This window comes from Oncorhynchus kisutch, linkage group LG26 (assembly GCF_002021735.2).
Source record: "Oncorhynchus kisutch isolate 150728-3 linkage group LG26, Okis_V2, whole genome shotgun sequence".
Taxonomy (NCBI): domain Eukaryota; kingdom Metazoa; phylum Chordata; class Actinopteri; order Salmoniformes; family Salmonidae; genus Oncorhynchus; species Oncorhynchus kisutch.
This window is the reverse complement of record NC_034199.2, coordinates 40,184,431-40,209,354: the sequence shown is the minus strand read 5'-3', so window position 1 is coordinate 40,209,354 and position 24,924 is coordinate 40,184,431. Positions and strand designations below refer to the sequence as shown.

The window sequence follows — 24,924 nt, the reverse complement described above, 5'->3', positions numbered from 1 at the left end:
CTTTCCTGTGGTGGTCCCCTTGAGAGCCAGTTTCATCATAGCGCTTGACAATTTTTGAGACTGCACTTTAAGAAACATTCAAAGTTCTTGAAATTTTCCGTATTGACTGACCTATGTGTCTTTAAGTAACAACGGACTGTCTTTTCTCTTTGCTTATTTGAGCTGTTCTTGCCATAATATGGACTTGGTCTTTTACCACATAGGGATATCTTCTGTATACCCACCCTACCTTGTCACAACACAACTGATTGGCTCAAATGCATTAAGAAGGAAAGAAATTCAACAAATTAACAGGTGTGCCTTGTTAAAAGTTAATTGAAGTGCATTCCAGGTGACTACCTCATGAAGCTGGTTGAGAGAATGCCAAGAGTGTGCAAAGCTGTCATCAAGGCAAAGGGTGGCTAATCGATGAATATATTTTGATTTGTTAACACTGTTTTGGTTACTACATGATTCCATGTGATATTTCATCATTTTGTTGTTTTCATTATTATTCTACAATGTTGAAAATAGTCACACAACAAAAAAAAACATTGAATGTGTAGGTGCTCTAAAACTTTTGCCCGGTAGTGTATAATTGCACTTTCCATCAGGATTCAATACATTTAAGTGACAAGGGAAAACCCTTCAGTAATTGCATGTATATCAATAAGCATTGATATGGTGAGAAATTCTTTAAAGTGGCAATCAGCAGTTAAAACAATAACGTGTTATCCCCACCACTGTTTTGCTAAAAAGCTGAGGGATGGTGCTGGAGAAATGGAACCACTCTCAAATTCATAGACAGAGTTATGGATGCAAGGACTGACCATCCATGATATTAAAATGATAGTTTTAATCACGGTTTGTTCAAATGTACATGTTTACAAGCATTGGAGTAAAACAAGCTTATATTTTGGGTTCTGATGGGGTACGACAGTTGAACTAAGCTCATGTGGCAATTATAAATTATATTCTTCAAGAATCAATGGGTACATATCAGAAATGTAAAAGTCAAACAAATTGATGTAGCAACGGGAGATTGTCCCTTTAAGACGTGGTAAACAAATGAACTGCATATTGTAAAGTGCGATGGGCAGTGTGAGTGTCTGGGCTTACAGAACAGACAGAGAGCGACAGCTTTCAACCAATGACTGATTGGGCAACACTGGTAAGCCACAAATGATCCCAATCGAGTAGAAGGGATTTTTAATGATATGCTAATTGGCATAGTATGACTCAGAAAGATGGGTCCAGAGAAATATCCTCGTTTTGGTTTCTTCCCAAACTCATTTTCTGCCACATTATCACACCAACAGGGTACAGTTCTTTTCCCCTGGCATGTTTTTTTTTCAGAGCTATGCAACATAAAAGCACAAGATTTATTTTACTACACAACAGTAAGTTCAGGTCCCAGGTGAGTGGTCTATTTTGCACTTAAACCCCAAACAACTGAAAAGTCAAATTAATAAAATTGGCAAAATCAACAATGAAATTAACAATGAAATTAACAATGAAATGAACAATGATAAGACAAGAAAGTAAACAGATACAATTCAAGGGATTCCAAATAAGTGAAAATGTTCACAACACAGATATCAGACCAATATTTTCCTCTCGCTCACCAAACTGAACTACAATGAACTCAATTGGGGGAGAGACTTAAACCACATAGACAGTAGCCCTCTGGGAACCAACCAACAGTCTGATATGAGTCGTCACACAGAGTGATAATGTCATGAGTATGGGCCACTCGCCGGCCTCTGTTCTGTTTCTCTGATGTTCCCAGAAGACCACTGAGATGGTGCGAGAGCCCTGAGCTGGGTGGAGCTTTCAGTTTTGAACCAATCAAATCACATATTATCCCATAGCTCCACCCATAATGCAATGCAGCACACACAGCCTTACTTCAGTCACTGACCACAGAGCCCAAATGCACATCTGACCTACCAACAAAACTCCAACAAAACTCCCTGGTTCATCTTCCAGACCAGTCCCTATCCCTCTCAGAAAAAAGAGGTGTCGGATGAGAAGGCCCCAACCAGCCTGAATTCGTCTCTCATCAGGACACAGATGAGGTGTTGGGGGAGGGCCTTGGAGTAGGGCGCGGGCCGCGGGACACATGTACGCAGCAGGATCTCACGCCCTACAGAGGGAGGGATATCTGGCACACTGGCACCTCCCAATGGCTTTCTGTCATCAGTGCCACCCCCACGTCCTGTGTCTTCTTCCAATGGAGCCAATAAAGCAGCCTGTGGGGATGGGGCAAACAGAAGGTGGCTAACATTCAGGTCGACACAAAATGGAGAATGCAGAGCCCAATACACTTTCCATAGAAAAAGCCAAATAAAAATGTGGAACTGGGCCACGATATATTTTTAGGCAGCCTAAGCATGACCTTCGTAACATACTACACTCCACCAATGAGAGTATGACACCTGAGACTAAGGAAAACATACAACTCATTCTATTGCTCCATATTCTAAGTCATGGGGGAATGAAACAACCTTGACAGCGATCAGAGCTGGCGCAGGAGAAAGCGACTGTACTGGAAAACGACAGCGGCAAATTAACACAATCTATTTTTACTGAGCAGCAACAAATTACATAAATTAACAAGCTGATTACAAATTAACAAATGCCTGCTCACATCACCCAAAATCTCGTTTAAGGCGAGGAAAGGTAAGGAGACATTTAGTGGGCTGGAGCGATGCGGTGCTTGCTTCCAGATCAATGTTTGCATTTGTTTCAGTGGTGCACAGCATAACTCTGGAGGTATGCAAATACAACAAAGCCACACTACGCTTATATCTAAAGCCAACTGGTATCAAACACAACAAAGCCACACTATGCTAATATCTAAAGCCAACTGGTATCAAACACAACAAAGCCACACTATGCTAATATCTAAAGCCAACTGGTATCAAACACAACAAAGCCACACTACGCTAATATCTAAAGCCAACTGGTATCAAACACAACAAAGCCACACTACGCTAATATCTAAAGCCAACTGGTATCAAACACAACAAAGCCACACTACGCTAATATCTAAAGCCAACTGGTATCAAACACAACAAAGCCACACTATGCTAATATCTAAAGCCAACTGGTATCAAACACAACAAAGCCACACTACGCTAATATCTAAAGCCAACTGGTATCAAACACAACAAAGCCACACTATGCTAATATCTAAAGCCAACTGGTATCAAACACAACAAAGCCACACTACGCTAATATCTAAAGCCAACTGGTATCAAACACAACAAAGCCACACTACGCTAATATCTAAAGCCAACTGGTATCAAACACAACAAAGCCACACTACGCTAATATCTAAAGCCAACTGGTATCAAACACAACAAAGCCACACTACGCTAATATCTAAAGCCAACTGGTATCAAACACAACAAAGCCACACTATGCTAATATCTAAAGCCAACTGGTATCAAACACAACAAAGCCACACTACGCTAATATCTAAAGCCAACTGGTATCAAACACAACAACCTACCAAAACACTTAACTATAAAACCAGCAGGCCAAAACTAGTATGTACAGTGCATTTGGAAAGAATTCATACCCCTATACTTTTTTCCACATTTTTGTACTTATTCTAAAATGGATTAAATTATTGTTTTCCCCCTCATCAATCTACACACAAAACCCCATAATGACAAAGCAAAAACATTTTTATAAAAAAATTTGGCTAAAAAAATTAAAAAATAATGAAATATCACATTCACATAAGAATTCAGGCCCTTTACTCAGTACTTTGTTGAAGCACCTTGGACAGCGATTACAGCCTTGATTCTTCTTGGGAATGACGATGCAAGCTTGGCACACCTGTATTTGGGGAGCTTCTCCCATTCTTCTCTGCTCATCCTCTCAAGCTCTGTCAGGTTGGATGACAAGCGTCGATACACAGCTATTTTCAGGTCTCTCAGGAAATGTTCGACGCTTGGCATTCAGGCCAAAGAGTTCAATCTTGGTTTTTATCAGACCGGAGAATCTTGTTTCTCATAGTCTGAGAGTCCTTTAGGTGGCTTTTGGCAAACTCCAAGTGGGCTGTCATGTGCCTTTTACTGAAGAGTGGCTTCCCTCTGGCCACTCTACCATAAAGGCCTGATTGGTGGAGTGCTGCAGAGATAGTTGTCCTTCTGGAAGGTTCTCCAATCTCCACAAAGGAACTATAGAGCTCTGTCAGAGTTACTATCAGGTTCTTGGTCACCTTCTTGGTCATTCTCCCGCGATTGCTCAGTTTGGCTGGGCGGCCAGCTCTAGGAAGAGTCTTGGTGGTTCCAAACATCTTCCATTACAGAATGATGGATGCCACTGTGTTCTTGGGGACCTTCAATGCTGCAGAAATGGTTTGGTACCCTTCCCCAGATCTGTCTCAGAGCTCTACTGACAATTCCTTCTACCTCATGGCTTGGTTTTTGCTCTGAAATGTACTGTCAACTGTGGGACCTTATATAGGGTGTATGCATTTCCAAATCATGTCCAATCAATTGAATTTACCACAGGTAGACTCCAACCAAGTTGGTACAACCACAAATCCGTAGACACGGGCACCCTCATAGATATCATCCTAACTAACTCGCCCTCCAAATACACCTCTGCTGTTGTCAACCAGGATCTCAGCTATCACTGCCTCATTGCCTGCATCCGTTATGGGTCTGCGGTCAAACGACCACCCCTCATCACTGTCAAACGCTCCCTAAAACACTTCAGCGAACAGGCCTTTCTAATCGACCTGGCCGGGGTATCCTGGAATGACATTGTCCTCATCCCTTCAGTAGAGGTTGGCTGGTTATTCTTTAAAAGTGCCTTCCTCACCATCTTAAATAAGCATGCTCCATTCAAAAAATGTAGAACCAGGAATAGAAATAGCTCTTGGTTCACTCCAGACCTGTCTGCCCTTGACCAGCACAAAAACATCCTGTGGGGTTCTGGATTAGCATCGAATAGCCCCCGCGATATGCAACTTTTCAGGGAAGTTAGGAACCAATATACACAGGCAGTTAGGAAAGCTAAGGCTAGCTTTTTAAAAAGAAATTTGCATCCTGTAGTACAAACTCAAAAAAGTTCTGGGACACTGTAAAGTCCATGGAGAATAAGAGCACCTCCTTCCAGCTGCCCACTCCACTGAGGCTAGGAAACACTGTCACTACCGATAAATCCACAATAATTGAGAATTTCAATAAGCATTTCTCTACGGCTGGCCACGCTTTTCACCTGGCTACCCCTACCCCGGTCAACTGCCCGGCACCCTCCACAGCAACCCGCCCAAGCCCCCACCATTTCTCCTTCACCCAAATCCAGATAGCTGATGTTCTGAAAGAGCAAAATCTGGACCCCTACAAATCAGCCGGGCTAGACAATCTGGACCCTCTCTTTCTAACATTATCTGCCGAAATTGTTGCAACCCTTATTACTAGGCTGTTCAACCTCTCTTTCGTATCGTCTGATATTCCCAAAGATTGGAAAGCATTTCCCTCCAGTTCTCTGCTGCCAATGCCTTGAATAAATTGCAAAAATCACTGAAGCTGGAGACTCTTACCTCCCTCACTAGCTTTAAGCACCAGCTGTCTGAGCAGCTCACAGATCACTGCACCTGTACATAGCTCATCTGTAAATAGCCCATTCAACTACCTCATCCCCATACTGTATTTATTTATTTATTTTGCTGCTTTGCACCCCTGTATCTCTGTCACGTTCTGACCTTTTATTTATTTTGTTTTGTATTTATTTAGTATGGTCAGGGCGTGAGTTGGGTGGGCAGTCTATGTTTGTTTTTCTATCATTTGGGTATTTCTATGTTTCGGCCTAGTATGGTTCTCAATCAGAGGCAGGTGTCATTAGTTGTCTCTGATTGAGAATCATACTTAGGTAGCCTGGGTTTCACTGTGTGTTTGTGGGTGATTGTTCCTGTCTTTGTGTTTTGCACCAGATAGGGCTGTTTAGGGTTTCACACGTTTCTTGTTATCAGTTGTTCATGTTTACGTATTAAAAGAACCATGGACACTTACCACGCCGCATATTGGTCCTCTGATCCTTTTCGCCTCTCCTCTTCGGAAGAGGAGGAAATCCTTGACAATCTCTACTTGCACATTCATATTCTGCACATCCATCACTCTAGTGTCTATATGGTATATTGTAATTACTTCGCCACCATGGCCTATTTATTGCCTTACCTCCCTTTTCTTACCTCATCTGCACACACTGTATAAAGATTTTCTTCAACTGTATTATTGACTGTATGTTTGGTTTATTCCACATGTAACTCTGTGTTGTTGTATGTGTCAAACTGCTTTGCATTAATCTTGGCCAGGTCGCAGTTGTAAATGAGAACTTGTTCTCAACTTGCCTACCTGGTTAAATAAAAGATGAAATAAAAAAATAAAAAAAGTTGATCAATGGAAACAGGAGGCACCTGAGCTCATAGAAAAGGGTCTGAATTCTTATGTAAATAGGTTACTTCTGATTAAAGCAGGCTAAAAACTAGTATATACCTAACCAGCAACCTGCCACTACTTTAGTGTACATACTAAACAACAGGATACACCTAGCCTACTGCATATACAGAAACATACAGTCATGGCCAAAAGTATTGAGAATGACACAAATATAAATTTTCACAAAGTCTGCTGCCTCAGTTTGTATGATGGCAATTTCCATGTACTCCAGAATGTTATGAAGAGTGATCAGATTAATTGCAATTAATTGCAAAGTCCCTCTTTGCCATGCAAATAAACTGAATCCCCACAAAAACATTTCCACTGGATTTCAGCCCTGCCACAAAAGGACCAGCTGACATCATGTCAGTGATTCTCTCGTTAACACAGGTGTGAGTGTTGACGAGGACAAGGCTGGAGATCACTCTGTCATGCTGATTGAGTTCGAATAACAGACTGGAAGCTTCAAAAGGAAGGTGGTGCTTGGATTCATTGTTCTTCCTCTGTCAACCATGGTTACCTGCAAGGAAGCACGTGCCATCATCATTGCTTTGCACAAAAAGGGCTTCACAGGCAAGGATATCGCTTCCAGTGAGATTGCACCTAAATCAACCATTTATCAGATCATCAAAAACTTCAAGGAGAGCGGTTAAATTGTTGTGAAGGCGGCTTCAGGGCGCCCAAGAAAGTCCAGCAAGCGCCAGGACTGTCTCCTAAAGTTGATTCAGCTGCTGGATCGGGGCTCCACCAGTAGAGAGCTTGCTCAGGAATGGCAGCAGGCAGGTGTGAGTGCATCTGCATGCACAGTGAGGCAAAGACTTTTGGAGGATGGCCTGGTGTCAAGAAGGGCAGCAAACAAGCCACTTCTCACCAGGAAAAGCACAAGGGACAGACTGATATTCTGCAAAAAGTACGGGGATTGGACTGCTGAGGACTGGGGTAAAGTCATTTTCTCTGATGAATCCCCTTTCCGATTGTTTCGGGCATCCGGAAAAAACTAAAGGTGAGCACTACCATCAGTCCTGTGTCATGCCAACAGTAAAGCATCCTGAGACCATTCATGTGTTGGGTTGCTTCTCAGCCAAGAGAGTGGGCTGACTCACAATTTTGCCTAAGAACACAGCCATGAATAAAGAATGGTACCAACACATCCACCGAGAGCAACTTCTCCCAACCATCCAGGAACAGTTTGGTGACGAACATTGCCCTTTCCAGCATGATGGAGCACCTTGACATAAGGCAAAAGTGGCTCGGGGAACAAAACATCGATATTTTGGGTCCATGGCCAGGAAACTCCCCAGACCTTAATCCCATTGAGAACTTGTGGTTAATCCTCAAGAGGCGGGCGGACAAAAAAAACCCCACTAATTCTGACAAACTCCAAGCATTGATTATGCAAGAATGGGCTGCCATCAATCAGGACGTGGCCCAGAAGTTAATTGACAGCATGCCAGGGCGGGTTGCAGAAGTTTTGAAAAAGAAGGGTCAACACTACAAATATTGACTCTTTGCATCAACTTCATGTAATTGTCAATAAAAGCCTTTGACACTTATGAAATGCGTGTAATTATACTTCAGTATTCCATAGTAACATCTGACAAAAATATCTAAAGAAGCAGCAGACTTCTTGAAAATTAATATTTGTGTCATTCTCAAAACTTTCGGCCACGACTGTACTACTCCCTAGTATACAGCATGGGTCTTCAACCTTATCTTGCCCAAGGACCCCCTCCCAGGCAAACCGGAGACCCAGTGACCCCCATCAAAAGTGATCAAAAACATTTGTTTTCCTACTGTACATGTCTTGTCCTATCATCAGGTGAATGATTTTTTAAATAGAATTTCACCTTTATTTAACCAGGTAGGCCAGTTGAGAACAAGTTCTAATTTGCAACTGCGATCTGGCCAAGATAAAGCAAAGCAGTTTGACACATACAACAACACAGAGTTACACATAAATAAACGTACAGTCAATAACACAATAGAAAAATCTATGTGAAGTGTGTGCAAATGTAGAAGAGTATAGAGTTAAGGCAATAAATAGGCCATAGAGGCGAAATAATGACAATTTAGCATTAACACTGGAGTGATAGATGTGCAGATGATGATGTGCAAGTAGAGATACTGGGGTGCAAAAGAGCAAGAGGATAAGTAACAATATGGGGATGAGGTAGTTGGGTGTGCTATTTACAGATTGGCTGTGTACAGGTACAGTGATCGGTAAGCTGCTCTGACAGCCGATGCTTAAAGTTAGTGAGGTCGATATAAGACTCCAGCTTCAGTGATTTTTGCCATTCGTTCCAGTCATTGGCAGCAGAGAACTGGAAGGAAACGCAGCCAAAGGAAGTGTTGGCTTTAGGGATGACCAGTGAAATAAACCTGCTGGAGCGCATGCTACGTACGGGTGGGTGTTGCTATGGTGACCAGTGAGCTGAATGATAAAGGCAGGGAGAAGTAATCAACTTTTTTTAAATGAATAGATTTGGCAAACAGTTTTTAATTTTGTTGACCTCCCCACATTATAATTGAAAGAGGAAGTGTAAAAATTCTAACATAGCCTATTAGCTAGAACGGTAACTCCAAACACATTTTCGCTAAGAGCAGCAGTTTAAACAAAGGTTAGCCATGTCTTGGCAAAAATGTATGTCCATGTCAAGAAAGCTTACCAGCAGCACTTGCCGCACTGATAGCCTATTTACGCGAGCTTTTTCAAAGCCTATGTCAGATACTCCAGTGACTGTAATTAGTTCCTATGAGTGTAATTTCATCAATATTGAGAGTAGAGAAATAACATTGACATCATTATAAATAAGACGTTCTCCTCTTTTCTACTGTAGGTACAGTGCCTTCAGAAAGTATTCATACCCCTTGACATTTTCCACATTTCGTTGTGTTACGGCCTGAATTTAAAATGTTTTAAATTGAGATATTCTGTCATCCTGTTTGAAATAAGGCACTAAATTAAAACTGGAAAAATGTTGGCAAAGGAATGAACTTTTTGTCCTGAATACACAGCACTCATATTTTCAAGCATGGTGGGGGCTACATCATGTTATAGGTATGCTTGTCATCGGCAAGGACTAGGGAGGTTTTTTTCAGATAAAAAGAAACCGAATAGAGCTAAGCACAGGCAAAATCCTAGAGGAAAACCTGATTCAGTCTGCTTTCCAACAGACACTGGGAGATAAGTTCACCTTTTAGCAGGACAATAACCTAAAACACAAGGCCAAATCTAAACTGGAGTTGCTTACCAAGAAGACATTGAATGTTCCCAAGGCCTCGTTACAGTTTTGACTTAAATCGGCTTGAAAAATGGCTGTCTTGCAATGATCAACAACCAACTTGACAAAGTTTGAAGAATTTTTAAAAAGAATAACGCTCAAATATTGTACAATCCAGGTGTGCAAAGCTCTTAGAGACTTACCCAGAAAGTCACACAGCTGTAATTGCTGCCAAATGTGATTCTAACATGTATTGACTCAGGGGTGTGAATACTTGTGTGAATCAGATATTTCTTTATTTCATTTTCAATGCATTATCTAAAATTTCTAAAAACATGTTTTCACTTTGCCATTTATGGGTTATTGTGTGTAGATGAGTGAGAAAATAAAGAAATATATATATTTATTCTGTTGTTGCTAGTGATATTAATAAATATATATATTTATTCTGTTGTTGCTAGTGATATTAATAAATATATATATTTATTCTGTTGTTGCTAGTGATATTAATAAATATATATATTTATTCTGTTGTTGCTAGTGATATTAATAAATATATATATTTATTCTGTTGTTGCTAGTGATATTAATAAATATATATATTTTTAAATGCACTTTAAATATATATATATTTCTGCGGACCCTGCTTGAATACCCCGGGTGTGCATACTAAACCAACATGCTAAAACTAGTATCTAATATACCAATCTCCACATCCACAGGCAGGTGGTTAGAAGAATAGATGGATGGGAGGAGGAGAGAGGGGAGGTAGTTAGGTAAAAGGTCAGGGGGAGGTTAATTGCTTTAAGAAGCCTGTGTTTCTCCTTTGTATTGTGGAGGTGTGGAAATTGCAGCGGTTCACTGTTACAGACCATAACCGTCCGTATATCTCCCTGGCTGCCTCAGGTAGCCTGAACCTCAGGGTCAGAGCTGCTTGGCAGGTAGATGGAGGGAGAAGACAAGGAGGTGGGTATGGATGGATGAATGTACTGGGGGGTTGGAGGGATGAACTAGGGGTAAGAGGTAGGGGTACTACTAGTGGTTACCTCATCACTGGTGTAATCAGCCAGCTTGACATGAGTGAAAGCAGTGGTAAAAGAGACCAAAATATATATAATAACATAATAGAGAACGAACAAACAGGAAAACAACCAAATAAACAGAAGAAGACAAAGTCAGGGAATTAGAAAGAAGATTAGGTTCTGCTTGAGAAAACATGCCATTCCTCCCAGCGAATGCATCAAATTCTATACATACAGTGGCAAGAAAAAGTATGTGAACCCTTTGGAATTACCTGGATTTCTGCATAAATTGGTCAAAACATTTGATCTGATCTTCATCTACAGTTGAATTCGGAAGTTAACATACACGAAGGTTGGAGTTATTAAAACTCGTTTTTCAACCACTCCACAAATTTCTTGTTAACAAACCATAGTTTTGGCAAGTCAGTTAGGACATCTACTTTGTGCATGACGCAAGTAATTTTTCCAATAATTGTTTACAGACAGATTAGTTCACTTATAATTCACTGTATCACAATTCCAGTGGGTCAGAAGTTTACATACACTAATTTGACTGTGCCTTTAAACAGCTTGGAAAATTCAAAAAAATGTCATGGCTTTAGAAGCTTCTGATAGGCTTTAGACCTCCGAAAGAAAATGTAGACCTCCACAACTCTGGTTCATCGTTGGGAGCAATTTCCAAATGCCTGAAGGTACCATCTTCATCTGTACAAACAATACAATACAAGTAGAAACACCATGGGACCATGCAGCCATCATACCGCTCAGGAAGGAGACACGTTCTCTCCTAGAGATGAATGTACTTTGGTGTGAAAAGTGCAAATCAATCCCAGAACAACAGCAAAGGACCTTGTGAAGATGCTGGAGGAAACAAAACTGTCTATATCCACAGTAAAACGAGTCCTATAACAACATAACGTGAAAGGCCGCTCAGCAAGGAAGAAGCCACTGCTCCAAAACCGCCATAAAAAAGCCAGACTACGGTTTGCAACTGCACATGGGGATAAAGATCATAATTTTTGGAGAAATGTCCTCTGGTCTGATGAAACAAAAATAGAACTGTTTGGCCATAATGACCATCGTCATGTTTGGAGGAAAAAGGGGGAGGCTTGCAAGCCGAAGAACAACATCTAAACCGTGAAGCACGGGGGTGGCAGCATCATGTTGCGGGGGTGCTTTGCTGCTGGAGGGACTGGTGCACTTCACAAAATAGATGGCATCATGAGGTAGGAAACTTATGTGGAATATTGAAGCAACGTCTCAAGACATCAGTCAGGAAGTTACAGCTTGGTCACAAATGGGTCTTCCAAATGGACAATGACCCCAAGCATACTTCCAAAGTTGTGGCGAAATTGCTTAAGGACATCAAAGTCAAGGTATTGGAGTGGCCATCACAAAGCCCTGACCTCAATCCCATAGAAAATGTGGGCAGAACTGAAAAAGCATGTGTGAGCAAGGAGGTCTACAAACCTGAGTCAATTACACCAGCTCTGTCAGGAGGAATGGGCCAAAATTCACCCAACTTATTGTGGGAAGCTTGTGGAAGGCTACCCGAAACATTTGACCCAAGTTAATCAATTTAAAGGCAATGCTACCAAATACGAATTGAGTGTATGTAAACTTCTGACCCACTGGGAATGTGATGAAAGAAATAAAAGCTCAAATAAATAATTATCTCTGCTATTATTCTGACATTTCACATTCTTAAAATTAAGTGGTGATCCTAACTGACCTAAGACAGGGAATTTTTACTAGGATTAAATGTCAGGAATTGTGAAAAACTGACTTCAACTGTATGTCACAATAGACAAACACAGTCTGCTTATGCTAATAACACACAAACAATTATACGTTTTCATGTCTTTATTGAACACACCGTGTAAACATTCACAGTGTAGGGTGGAAAAAGTATGTGAACCCTTGCATTTAATAACTGGTTGACGCTTTTTTGGCAGCAATAAATTCGTTTTCTGTAGTCGCGGATCAGACCTGCACGGCCAGGAGGAATTTTGGACCATTCATCTTTACAAAACTGTTTCAGTTCAGTAATATTCTTAGGATGTCTGGGGTGAACCACACTCGAGGTCATGCCACAGCACTTTAAATCAGGTTGAGGTCAGGACTCTAACTGGGCCACTCCAGAAGGTGTATTTTTTTCTGTTGAAGCCATTCTTTGTTGATTTACTTCTGTGTTTTGGGTTGTAGTCCAGTTGCATTACCCAACTTCTTTTGAGCTTCAATTGGCAGCCAGATAGCCTTACATTCTCCTGCAAAATGTCTTGATAAAGTTGGGAATTCATTTTCTGTCGATGATAGCAAGCTGTCCAGGCCCTGAGGCAGCAAAGCAGCCCCAGACCATGACGCTCCCTCCACCATACTTTACAGTTGGGATGAGGTTTTGATGTTGGTGTGCTGTGCCTTTTTTTCTCTCCACACATAGTGTTGTCTGTTCCTTCTGTCATGACGTTGCCCTCTTTGGGTACAGCGACCACCCCTCCCTCTGTACCGGCCTTTTCTATGCATCACCCCCTACCCCCCTGTCTCCTACACCCAGGCTGCTGTGTTCAGAGAGAGGTCGTAAATTCCTGGAGGAGATTATCTCCTAATGGCCACAGAATATAGAGAGAGTGAAGTTTCATAGAGAACAAAGGCATTTCTTCTACCTCACAGAACTTGAGGTCCGAACAACATTTATGTTCTGGAGAAGGTATAAAAGATTGATGAAGAATCCAGCTACGAACTGGTCCGTTTGGTACAATATTGTGAAACTCATGGGAGACAATACGGCCACATTACCATAACGCTGTTTATATAATAGCCTCAGATATTAGGTTTACATCTAATTGTTGTATAAGATGAATGAGTGAGGATGATACTGTTTGTAAAATTGTGTAATGTGATTTTGGACTGTTTAACAAAGGAAACTCCAATTCCCTTTTGAGTTTAACTAAATCAGAGGACCGCCCATGAGCCCAGTTAGGGTCGGGCATCCTGGGACAGGCCCTTTTCTGCAATTCCGAATAAAAACCCCACCTTGAGAATTTCTCAACAGACCATGTTGCTCTCAATTACTAGAGGACAAAAGGTTGCAGACCAGACTGCTGAATCTTTTAACCATCCCATGTGGTTAAACTCTTAAGACTATCGATACCGACAGAATAAGAACAAGTCTTTGATATTAATTACTAGTCTGCATCTAGGAATTCGGTATCATTGAATGCGAAGACAGACAACCGCCTAAACATCTATCCATAACGACATGAATGAATGTCACTCTGAACTATCCATCCTAACCACGACAGAGAGGGCGGACAAACTCTCCAACAGAAACAAATTTTCAACAGAGACCCCGACCACACTGAGCATAAATATATATATTGATTGCAATTGTTCCAGAATGAGTGAGCGTTCATGTGCAAAGGATTAGCATTTCAATTGTTATAATTATCAACTGTGTGTTGTCTTATCTCAGTCGACCCCCACTTCCCTTTAGTACAACAAGCCACAATGTTGGTTTAGCCCACTAGGGCACATTCCCCTATCATATTTACCATATTTACTTTGTTTGTTTGTGTGTGCACTTCTGTGATTGTTTAGTTAGTTAATAAATAAATAATTTAAGAAAATTGATGTATGGATGACTCATAGTGAAGACTGGGTTCGTGCAGATAACCAACAATTTACGACGTTTGGAATAAGACTAATGTGATGTAAAGAAGAATTCATTAATCAGAAGACTATTGATCAGATATGAAAATATCTGAAAAGTTATATTAGGAAAATTATAACTTTGTAATGTGAATATTTTCCTTGGTGCCCCGACTTCCTAGTTAATTACAGTTACATGATTAATTAGTTAATCACAAAATGCTAATTACAGAGAATCTTTGATAAAAACTAAAAGTCTTAATTTAATGATAGTAAAGACACGACACTTCCAAACAACTCAACTTCAGTTTAATCTGTCCACAGAATATTTTGCTAGATGTGCTGTGCTAACATCCAGGTGCTCTTTTGTGAACTTCAGACATGCAACAATGTTTTTTTTAGAATGCAGTGGCTTCTTCAGTGATGTCTTCCCATGAACACCATTCTTGTTTATTGTTTGACATATCGTAGACTCATCAACAGAGATGTTACCATGTTCCATAGATTTCTGTAAGTTTTTAGCTGACACTCTGGGATTCTTCTTAACCTCATTGAGCATTCTGCACTGAGCTCTTACAATCATCTTTGCAGGACGGACACTCGTAGGGAGAGGAGCAACAGTGCTGAACTTTCTCCATTTATAGTCAATTTGTCTTACCGTGGACTGATGAACATCAAGGTAGAGACACTTTTGTAACCCTTTCTAGCTTTTTGCAAGTCAACAATTCTTAATCTTAGGTCTTCTGAGATCTCTTTTGTTTGAAGCATGGTTCACATTAGGCAATGCTTCTTGTGAATAGCAAGCTCAAATTTTGTGAGCGTTTTTGTTTGGCTGGGCTTCTCTAACCAACACCTCCAATCTCGTCTCATTGATTGGACTCCAGGTTAGCTGACTCCTGACTCCAATTAGCTTTTGGAAAAGTCATTAGCCTCGGGGTTCACATACTTTTGCCAACCTACACTGTGAATGTTTAAATTATGTATTCAATATAGACAAGAAAAATACAATAATTTGTGTGTTATTAGTTTAAGCACACTATGTTTGTCTATTGTTGTAAGATGAAGATCAGATCAAATTTTATGACACATTTTTGCAGAAATCCAGGTAATTCCAAAGGGTTCACATACTTTTTCTTGCCACTGTACATAGCAAATCAGACAACAATCAAACCAGCAGTCTAGTGTTGTACTGTCAACATGGGTCAGATCATTCAAGGGGATGTGGGGAAGGACATTTCTCCTCCCTTCTGTCTCCCTCTCCCTCTTTTCCTATAAACTCACCTCATTTGATTGGCTGATGATTTTAACTGATTTACATATGCTGGGGATAATTACTAGCTTTCTATTTAGAGCTTGGCAACACACAGGCTATAATTTAACACTCAGACATCTTGACGGAATAAAAAAAAAGTGATGTGGGGGGTTGGGAGAGTTTCCTGAAATCCAACTCTTTTTCGCACAGTTTTTTCTTCCAACACACGGCACAGGGAAAGGAGCCAAGACAAACATTCATTCCCTGTTTGAGTTTCAATTATTCTAAGAATCAGATCTGGGTCTGGGGCCAAGGACTGAATCTGTTGATGAACTCTCAGCTCTCATCTCCGGAAGAAAACACATTTATTGGCTTTAAACGAACTTGAATGTTGAACAAAAAAAGAAATGTGTGGTTGGATGTGCCAAGGCCAAAGCAGACAGTATATTTCAATGTGTTACAGCCAAGCATACACTTACTTTCAGAACCAAGACAGGTGCAATTATACAGCACAATGCATGCAAGGGGTAATCTATCATCGCAAGTGCCTTTTAACTGGTCATCTCAGACTATTCAGAACGGCATGAAGCACAGAATAGATAGACAGTAATTTAGTCCAGGTGTCCCTGTCCTTCCGTCATATCAAATCAGACTGAATAAAACAAAGACAACTGTTTTATTGTCTTTCTGCATCTCATAACAGAGAGGACAGAAAACAGATTTCCATGTCTCAGTCTGGTGAATACAGTTAAACAAAAACATCTTATTAAAACTACAGTGACTGGATCTTTGTCTGTCAAAGCCATTCTTTGACAGAAGTTTTTCTTATACTCGGTATGAGTTGCATTATGTGATGGGCAAAAATATTGACTTGACTTAAACCCTTTTACTCTGTGAGGAAGAAGCAAGAAGAAAGTAGTGATAAGTAAACACACTAGAAGACAGACTAGCAGCAGCATGCTTCTTACTCAGGCAGGCAGGATGTCCAGGAGCCTCTCAGGGCCTGGAACAAGGTTGGGGGTGTAGGAGGGGATCAGTAGGGGGGAACATAACATCTCCTGCCTGGGCTGTTAGGCCGACAGCAGGTGTCATGACTGTCTCTCCCTGGTGAGGATCAAAAGGACCCATCAGCTAGCCAAATGTTTGAGGATGACCAGACCCCCCCCCCCTCTCTCTCTCCCACAGGAGATGAGAGGGAGAATTAAGCCTGTTTTATAAATAAATACCTTGGAGAATCTCTCCCCCACTCTGCAGAAATGGAAGGCTGAAAAGGAGAATTTAAGGAGAAGTCTATCTTTAATTCTGTGAATAACACTAGTATCTTTTATCAATGTTTATTATGAATATTTCTGCAAAATCACCGGATGTTTTGGAATCAAAACATTACTGCACGTAACGCGCCAATGTAAACTGAGATTTTTTGATATAAATATGCACATTATCGAACAAAACATACATGTATTGTGTAACATGATATCCTATGAGTGTCATCTGATGAAGATCATCAAAGGTTAGTGATTCATTTTATCTATATTTCTGCTTTTTGTGACTCCTATCTTTGGCTGAAAAAATGGCTGTGTTTTTTTGACTTGGCGGTGATCTAACAAAATCATATGTTGTGCTTTCGCTGTAAAGCATTTTTAAAATCAGACACGATGGGTAGATTAACAAGAGGTTTATCTTTAATTTGTTGTATTGGACTTGTTAATTTGTTATGGCTTGGGAGCAGTCTTGGGTAGTTTGGATGAATAAGTTGCCCAAAGTAAACGGCCTGCTCCTCAGTCTCAGTTGCTAATATATGCATATTATTAGTAGTATTGGATAGACAACACTCTAAAGTTTCCAAAACTGTCTAAATATTGTCTGTGAGTACAACAGAACTGATATTACAGGCGAAACCCGGAGGAAAATCAAACCAGGAAGTGGCTTCTATTTTGAAAACTCCATGTTCCATAGCCTGCCTTTGCTCCATTTAAAGGGATATCAACCAGATTCCTTTTCCTAGCGCTTCCTCAACCAGATTCCTTTTCCTAGCGCTTCCTCAAGGTATCAACAGTCTTTAGACATAGTTTCAGGCTTTTATTTTGAAAAATGAGCGAGAAAGATAACATTGCGTCATTGTATGGCTGGGTGCCAGCAGCGTTTTGTATGAGCAACAGAGTTTGGGCAGCCATTGCCTTTCCCTCTCCTACTGAAAAAGACAGTTGCGGTTGATATATTATCGATTATATATTTTAAAAACAACCTGATGATTGATTATAAAAAACGTTTCTGTGGACATTACGGATACTATTTGGAATTTGTCTGCGTTGTCGTGACCGCTCTTTCCTGTGGATTTCTGAACATAACGCGCCAAACAAACTGAGGTATTTTGGATATAAAAATAATCTTTATTGAACAAAAGGAACATTTGCTGTGTAACTGGGAGTCTCGTGAGTGAAAACATCCAATAATCATCAAAGGTAAACGATTAATTTGATTGCTTTTCTGATTTTCGTGACCAAGCTACTTTGATGCTAGGTGTTCATAATGTTTTGTCGAGCGATCGATAAACTTACACAAACGCTTGGATTGCTTTCGCTGTAAAGCATATTTTCAAAATGACACGACAGGTGGATTAACAAAAGGCTAAGCTTGCTATATTGCACTTGTGATGCAATTCAGCGGTTGTTGATGAAAATTATCCCGTTAACGGGATTGCAGCCATAAGAAGTTAATGTGTGAAAGTTACATATTTCCCCAAAATATTTTTGGGTTTCACGCGCTGCCCTTTCAGCAGAATGTTGTCGAGGGGGTTCCGCCAGCGGAACACCTGCCCTAGAAAGGTTAAAGAACAATCCTGTCAGAAGTGTATTATTTTGTGATATCATTAAGGATGGTGTAACTAAATAACTGTATCTCTGAGGGTGTACACATTCTGGTTGTCAGGTTTGCATCTAAATGTTGAATAAAATATATGATGAAGTATGACAATATTTTTTTAAAGATAGAAATGTGATTTTAGCCTTCTAAATGAGATAATGGCTCTTCATATAAACCTGGGCCCAGTCAGTAACCACGCCCACATGAGCACAGACATTGTGTCGGCGTGTTGGAATGCCCCTAAGACCAGAGTGCTTAAATGGACTTGCTAACGAAATTTACATCAGACCAAAACATGCCGGGTTGCTGTCGCCATGTAAAGTGGTCTTAGCTGTACTCTGAATAATCAACCATTGAGACCAGAGAATGTGAGGATGTGGTCCACATGTTGAAATGGTTAAAACTACAAGACCAGTAAATGGTAAGACCCTCTGAAACTCTCAACGAGTAAAGAAGGTGAAGACTAGACCAAACATTCACAGTCTGCAGCTGGGTATGTGAAGTAGTCTAGGACAATTGACCAAAGACGTGAGGGAAGAACAGATCCCTCTCACCACTGTGGGGTACACCTGGAGGTATCCATTCTAAGAACACTCCAAGACAAAGAAGCCTGCAACTAAGAAGGACATTGTGACCTCTGGTGGGTAACTAGAGACTTACATCAAACTACTCCCCATAGACGGATCGAGTGGTTTCAACAGAGAGACGACAGAGAAAGATATCTACGCGTAAATATATGTTGCATTTCTAATCCGAATGAGCGGTTGTTAGGGTGCTAAATATTCATATTTAGGGTGAACGTAGTTTCCAAATGTATGTACGATAAGTCCACTCTATTTGTCTCTCCCAAGCTTTATCTTTCCCCACCCCCTATCCAATGTGTAACAAGCCGTCATATCGTGTCAGTCCACTAGGGACCTGTTTTCATCGCATTATGTTAGTAATCAATAACCTATACCGTGTGTGTGTTAATGTATTTATGTGTGATTATTTAGTTAGTTAGTAAATAAATAATTTAGCCAATTTGTGTATCGCTGATTCATCACAGATTTACGAAGTCAACGAAGTTCAGAATGAGACTGATATGAGGAAATAATTCATAGTTGACTGTTATTGATGTAAGAGATATTCAGATAATATTTAGAGTTTAAGTCGGGAGATAGTAAGTCACTTAACAACTTTTCCCATGGTGCCCCAAATTCCTAATGAGTTAATTGTTACATGATTAATTTAATCGAGTAATACTTAAACGTAGTAGGTAATTAATCGAGAAATAGCAGTCATCAGATTAATGATAGTCATGACACAGGTGAGCTGATAGTGGCATGACAGCGTTTAGGACAGGCCCCTGTGGGAGACGGTGTGAGTTTGTCTGTTTCCCTGGGTGATGGTGACAGTGTGTTTTACCCTCTGAGCGCTGACAAACAGCTTGTGAATGATGCTGCAGGCTGGACTGCACCCTGCTCTGATCATAGACATCTGAGGTTGCTCCAGCAAAGATCTCATGAACCTGAGAGAGAGAAAAGAGAGAGAGAGAGGGACAGAGAGAGAAATGCACAGAGATGAGGGAAGTGAGGGTCATTTCAGGGGAACATTGTCAGAAAACACACACGCAGGTCAAACACATTCTATTGAAAACATTATACATTTACCTTGGGAACAACAATAATATGTTGGAAAAGGAACTGCACAGTAGAGGTCTTCACAGGTTCAACAGACCCGAAATTCTGAGATGCGACCTGGGACCCGAACAGGTCTCAGGTACTGTATGTGCAATTAAAAATGAATTTACCTACTGGATCTGTCCTCTGTTAATTTACTGTTTGTGTGATGAGAACTGTGCCAACGTGTTATGTGTGTCAGCCAAATGCAACAAAATAAAACACATAGCTTATGTCCAGCTGAAACTGGATCCAGCTGCTCACCTCACGTGCCCCTGCTGCTGATTCTGAGGAGGAGCCTTGGCCTAGGCTACTGTTGATTGCGAAGATGAAGTTATTTTTAATTGAAGTAAAGCAAAGGTTAGAGGAGAAAGAATATAGTGAAAAGAAGTCAACAAATGGGACAAGTTTTAATATTGTAGTGGACAAAGAGGAGAAGAATGTTGATGCAGCCAAACGGACTGTGTGCAACTCGCTATTCAGGTTTGATGCAATTTTCTACCTTTCATTTAATTTTTTTAATTTTTATAGCAATTGTTTAGCCATTAATAATAATATTTATTATTATTATAGGCATGTTGTAAAATAAATAGCATTAGCCTATTGCTGTCACAATATGGTAGGCAATCACAACAAGCTTCAATGCCATACAACTCTCCTTCCGTGGCCTCCAACTGCTCTTAAATGCAAGTAAAACTAAATGCATGCTTTTCAATCGATCGCTGCCCGCACCTGCTCGACCATCCAGCATTACTACTCTGGACGGCTCTGACTTAGAATACGTGGACACCTACAAATACCTGGGTGTCTGGTTAGACTATAAACTCTCCTTCCAGACTCACATTAAGCATCTCCAATCCAAAATGAAATCTAGAATCGGCTTCCTATATCGCAACAAAGCAACCTTCACTCATGCTGCCAAACATACCCTCGTAAAACTGACCATCCTACCTATCCTCGACTTCGGTGATGTCATCTATAAAATAGCCTCCAACACTCTACTCAACAAACTGGATGCAGTCTATCACAGTGCCATCCGTTTTGTCACCAAAGCCCCATACACTACACACCATTGTGACCTGTACGCTCTCGTTGGTTGGCCCTCGCTTCATACTCTTCGCCAAACCCACTGGCTACAGGTTATCTACAATTCTCTGCTAGGTAAAGCCCCGCCTTATCTCAGCTCATTGGTCACCATAGCAGCACCCACTCGTAGCACGCGCTCCAGCAGGTATATCTCACTGGTCACCCCCAAAGCCAATTCCTCCTTTGGTCGTCTTTCCTTCCAGTTCTCTGCTGCCCATGACTGGAACGATTGCAAAAATCTCTGAAGCTGGAGACTCACATCTCCCTCACTACTTTTAAGCACCAGCTGTCAGAGCATTTTACAGATCACTGCACCTGTACGTAGCCTATCTGTAAATAGCCCATCTATCAACCTACCTCATCCCCATACTGGTATTTATTTATTTATTTTGCTCCTTTGCACCCCAGTATCTCTACCTGCACATTCATCTTCTGCCGATCTACCATTCCAGTGTTTAATTGCTATATTGTAATTACTTCGCCACCATGGCCTATTTATTTCCTTAACTTACCTCATTTGCACTCACTGTATATAGACTTTTTGTTTTCTTTTGTTCTACTGTATTATTGACTGTATGTTTTGTTTATTCCATGTGTAACTCTGTGTTGTTGTATGTGTTGAATTGCTACGCTTTATCTTGGCCAGTTGCAAATGAGAACTTGTTCTCAACTGGCCTACCTGGTTAAATAAAGGTGTTCTCAACTAGCCTACCTGGTTAAATAACGGTGTTCTCAACTAGCCTACCTGGTTAAATAAAGGTGAAATAAATAATAAATAAAAATCACACTTGTTGGTAATAGCTGCATAGGCTTAGCCTTCTGTTGAGCCATTTTCATTGGCCAAATTAAGTTCCAGCTGTAATGTTGTGTTTGCCGCAATATAATAGAATTACCAGTAGGCCTACTATGCTAGTAATGCTCAAACAACGAAAAGGAAACCCCAAAGAGGGCAAGATGCAAATATATATATTACTTATTTAGTTTTGTACAGTTACATCCTTTTTCATGATATCCAATTGGTACTTACATTGTCCCATTGCTGCAACTCCTGTATGGCTCGGGAGAATCTTAGGTCGGGAGCCAGTCGTCCTCTGAAACACGACCCTGCCAAGCCACACTGCTTCTTGACACACTGTTTGCTTAACCTCGGGAAGCCAGCCGCACCAATGTGTCGGAGGTAATGCCGTACAGCTGGCGACCGAAGTCAGCGGCCCGACACAAGAATTCGCTAGAGAGCGATGGGACAAGGAAATCCCGGCCGGCCAAACCCTCCCCTAACCCGGACGATGCTGGGCCAATTGTGCACCGCATCATGGGTCTCCCAGTCACAGCCGGCTGTGGGATTGAACCCGGGCTGTAGTGACACCTCAAGCAGTGCGAAGCAGTGCCTTTGACCGCTGCACCACTCAGGAGTTCCCACAAATATTCATTTCATGCCAAAATAACCTGTTCGTATTATCCCTATAAACAAGGACTTGACTTACTTTTGATGTTACCGTAACAAAGTTAAGGAGCTTTTGTGAAGGTTTGGTGTGGTATGGCTATTATTAGGATTAGCTAAGCCTACTGCAGGCCTATGAAGGCAGCGCACACTGACTCCAACAGTTGAACTTGAGGTGAGGAAGAATGTTTAAGGCCTACCAGAGTTACTCCTTTAATATAACAATATAACGCTTATTTTGAAGACCTCTACAGCACAGTTCAGTACACAAAATGTGAAGAGTGAAGACAACAGCCCTCTCCCCTGACACAGCATCTCAGATACAAGACAGGACAAGCCGTTGGTTGTTAGACAGAGAAAGGACAGTTAGTGGCTGGTGGCTGCATGGTGCTTCAGGCCAGCCCTGGGTGTCCTCTTAATGAGGCTTGCTCTCCTGCCTGACTGGCTCTCTAGCCTGGCTGCCCAGAACCTCAGAGGCCCCTAGAACTAATGAAGACTGGGGTCCTCCCTGATATAACCCCTGTCTGTCTGTATCTCTGTCTCTCTCTTCCTATAAGCCTATAACACTGTATACCAAAACCAAAACATCTACACACACTGACTCCCTCAAATCACTCACAAACACGTGGTCCATTCAAAACATGTCCCTTCCCAGTGTTCGCACACGCGTGTGTGTTTGCCTTACCTTTATTACCTTACAAATAATGATATGTTGTGGAAAATTTGCTGCGAACTAAATAGTGTGCCACAAAAAATGTTTGCCATTAGTTATGAATCTGCGGCAACCGTTGGCAACAATAATATTTATTGCCACTGGTGGCAAACAGTTCGTAAGTTATTTTTTTTAAAGTAATCTGTGGCAACAATATCTATTCCCACTAGTGGAAAACAGTTTACGAGAAGCCGTTTCTGGTGAAAACATGTGTTCAAAGACCAGTAACTGTTGACAACCAGTCAGGTGGGGAATAAAAATCAGTTGCAAATGCAAACAAAGTGATCTAGTTAGCTAGATACCTAACTTAATAATTACACTTCACAATACACTAATGGATGGTGGTTAGCAATGTCATTTTTTATGGGATAGAGTGAAACACATTTTGTTGCTATAGCAGTTTGAAACTGTCAGCACCACTAACTGGTTAGCTAGCTAGCGGCTAGTGCTTAGTTAACGTTAGCTATGATATTTTTCACAATTGATGTGATAGCTAGCTAGATAACTAATGATCAAATCAAATTGTATTTGTCACATGCGCCGAATACAACAGGTGAAATGCTTACTTCAAGCCCTGAACCAACAATGCTGTTTTAAGAAAAAAAAAAACTAACAAATAATTAAAGAGCAGCAGAAAAATAACAATAGCGAGGCTATATACAGGGGGTACCTGTACAGAGTCAATGTGTGGGGGCACCGGTTAGTCGAGGTAATTGAAGTAATATATACATGTGGGTAGAGGTATTAAAGTGACTTATCATAGATAATAACAGAGAGTAGCAGCAGCGTAAAAGGGGTGGGGGGCAATGCAAATACTCTGGCTAGCCATTAGAAGTCCAGTAGTCATAAGGCTTGGGGGTAGAAGCTGTTTAGAAGCCTCTTGGACCTAGACTTGGCGTTCCGGTACCGCTTGTCGTGCAGTAGCAGAGAGAACAGTCTATGACTAGGGTGGCTGGAGTCTGACAATTTGTAGGGCCTTCCTCTGACACCGCATGGCATAGAGGTCCTGGATGGCAGGAAGCTTGGCCCCAGTAATATACTGGGCCATACGCACTACCCTCTGTAGTGTCTTGCGGTCGGAGGCCGAGCAGTTGCCATACCAGTCAGGATGAAAGAAATAAAAACTGAAATAAATCTCTACTATTATTCTGACATTTCACATTCTTAAAATAAAATTGTGATCCTAACTGACCTAAGACAGGGAATTTGGATTAAATGTCAAGAATTGTGAAAAACTGCGTTTAAATGTATTTGGCTAAGGTGTATGTAAACCTCTGACATCAACTGTATTATTCTCCTAAATATTAGGCATAACTAGGGCTGTGTCGGTCATGAAATTTCGTCAGCCGGTGATTGTCAAGCAAATAACTGTTGGTTATTAATTAACAAACACATTTAGCATCCCCTGGCTTCCACACATCCACTGATACAGACCTTTGGAACATCTACATTTTTATAAAGCCTAATAAATCCATGTAATATAGCCTACACCTTCACAATAAATCCATTATTTATTTTAGACAGGCCTAAAGAAGCACGATATGAAGAAAATGTAGTCTATTTCAGAACAGAATAGCTT

At 40.9% G+C, this 24,924-nt stretch overlaps 1 pseudogene; it reads right to left on the bottom strand.

Moving 5' to 3' along the window:
* Positions 1-951: 951 nt before the first annotated feature.
* Positions 952-24,924, bottom strand: part of LOC109870753 (rab3 GTPase-activating protein catalytic subunit-like) — an 81,355-nt pseudogene continuing 57,382 nt past the window's right edge.